The sequence below is a fragment of the Pyrus communis genome, chromosome 2 (assembly GCF_963583255.1).
Source record: "Pyrus communis chromosome 2, drPyrComm1.1, whole genome shotgun sequence".
Lineage (NCBI taxonomy): Eukaryota > Viridiplantae > Streptophyta > Magnoliopsida > Rosales > Rosaceae > Pyrus > Pyrus communis.
The window spans coordinates 9,730,943-9,733,517 of NC_084804.1; positions in this window are offsets into that span (position 1 = coordinate 9,730,943).

Below are 2,575 nucleotides of genomic sequence, written 5' to 3' on the forward strand. Positions count from 1 at the left end.
AGAAACAAAAAATCTACGAAAATTTGTGGATGCAAATTTCCTCCTTCTCTTTCTTGGACGAAAATGCACCTGCAAAACAATTAACACCTAAGGTCGAGGCCAAGAGCCTCACGCGCCCATGATGAATGGGGGGGCTTTGACCGAGAACCTCTGATGCTAAGGTTAAAATTTGAGAAAGAAAGTGTTTAGGGAATTCTAGGAGAAGAATGAACTTAGGTTTTTTTTAGAAATGAGGGCTATTTATAGGGGTGTGGCCGGTCCTATATAGAGAAATGGGGACGGGCCACTTATGGTGGTTTTTGGCTCTAATCTTGCAATTAATTAGAAAATTAATCAATTAATTTTGGTAATCAATCCTAATTTGAAAGAATAATTGAGGGTTACTTTGTGAGGAGGATTTGATAAGGATTGATGAAATAAGTTTTGAATAAATACCTATTTTGATCACCTTTAACCTTAATTGGGCCGATATTGTCCGCTGCTTGTGCATGGGAATCCCGGTGTGCCTCGAGGGTAATTTTGTTCTTTTAACCCAAAAATTCACGTATCGCCTTTATAATTTTCTTAATTATTTTTAACTCCACACTTGCCTTGCAACTGCTTGCAGCCATTTTCCTCCGTTGGCCTTGGAATTTCGATTACCATCTCCGGACACAGTAATACATCTGCAGTACTCTCACAATATAAAGTTATTGACTTTCGATACACCTGCCGTCTTGCCGGAAATCAGCAATTCCATAAACACGTATTAACACTATTCATCCGGAAACGATAGTAGGAGCCTAACTTTCTGGCCCAAGCCTATTTAATTAAAATTCATTTTGGTCTCACAGATGCATTTCCGAGGCCAACAGCTCTAATTTGGTCCAATTGTACGATGGCACTTCACGTGATTCCGAAGCTACATTGACAGCGGAATTAGTCTGAATTAATCTGTCATTAATGTACGGCGAGATAGCTTCCATATTTAAAAAAAAAATTATCATTGCAAAAATAAGAAGTGATGAAAATAGTAAACAGAAATATCAGGCTCGAATTTGTCTCTATTTGGAGCAAAAAGGAGCCAAAGAAATATGTTCAAACACCATTGCATGTGCACATCTTACCGTATATTCGAAGACAGTAAGCCTTTGATATACCGACATCAAAAAATTTATTCTTACCATCTATTTATACTATCATTTGTATTATGTCTTTAGTAGATATGAGACTCATATGTATTGGTGGACCATACCTCTATTACAAAGATGATACAATATATGTTAAGTGTAGTTGTCTAACATTATATAATAGTAAAAACAAATGTTCCATTTTTCTTTTTATAGATAACTTCATTTTAATCCTTAAAAAAGATGAGTTTTAGACTATAACTTTCTGTAAGATTAAAATCCAATTTTAGTCCCTAGTACATTTAATCATCTCATTTATTAGTTATATTTTAATGTTATATTTATCTTTTTATTCCTATTTTTATGTATTAATTACATTTAAAATTAATTTTCATTTCATTTATCATAATATATTTTAATATCTACATTTAGGCAACTAATTTTTTTTATAATATATAGTCCCATAACAATTTTGTATGTTCTTCATTTAGGTACATTAATACATTTAAATATTTCGGTATATCCATCAATACAAACATATAGGTACATTAATTCATCGATACAAACATATACATGCATTTCGGTACGTACATTTTTGTGCACACATTTGAGTTTTTTTTTTTTTTTTTTTAGTACAACGATATATTTTACACTAAGGCGATGGGGGTTTGGCTAAACCACACAATAAACAACTTAATTTGGTATCGAATTCGCCATCCACGGGATTTTAACCTAATACCTCTCAATTGAGTATTGACTTTTAGATACATTAATTCAATATACTATATTTATGTATATACATTTCGGTGCGTACATTTTGGTACATACATTTCGGTATTGACATTTAGGTATAGAAATTCAATATAATACATTTCGATACATACATTTAGGTTCATTATAATGTATTTCGGTACAATCATGTAGGTACAAATATTTCGGTACAAAAAAGTCAATTTTATATATTTCGGTATAGTCATTTCTGTACACTTATGTATTTATATATCTTTCTATCACAAATTTCTTTTAATATTTTCTCATTTATGTTCATTCATAATTAAAGAACTAGATATGTGCATATTAATAAAATTAAAATTTAATGTGGAGAGATTAAATAAAAATACACATTAAATAACAAAAATTGAATATAAATTTTAATAAAAGTACACTTCAAAGGATTAAATTAAATATGTAATATTAATCTTTTACAAGGACTAATGTTCAATAACCTTTTTTTTACCACTCAAAATCTCTTTAACCCTTCGACCAAAAAATACCCTTCAAATAAAGTTCAAATCTCTTGCCAAAGTAGGACCGGAGTTTGCCTTATATGGCAAAAGAATAACTTGTTCCCCAATTTTTACTTGAGAACAAAAATGGAGGGCGTGGGAGAGAGAGGGAGAGATTCAATCATGCAATGCAATGGTAAAAGAATCACGTGATAACTCAGAGGAAAACGACAACATCAA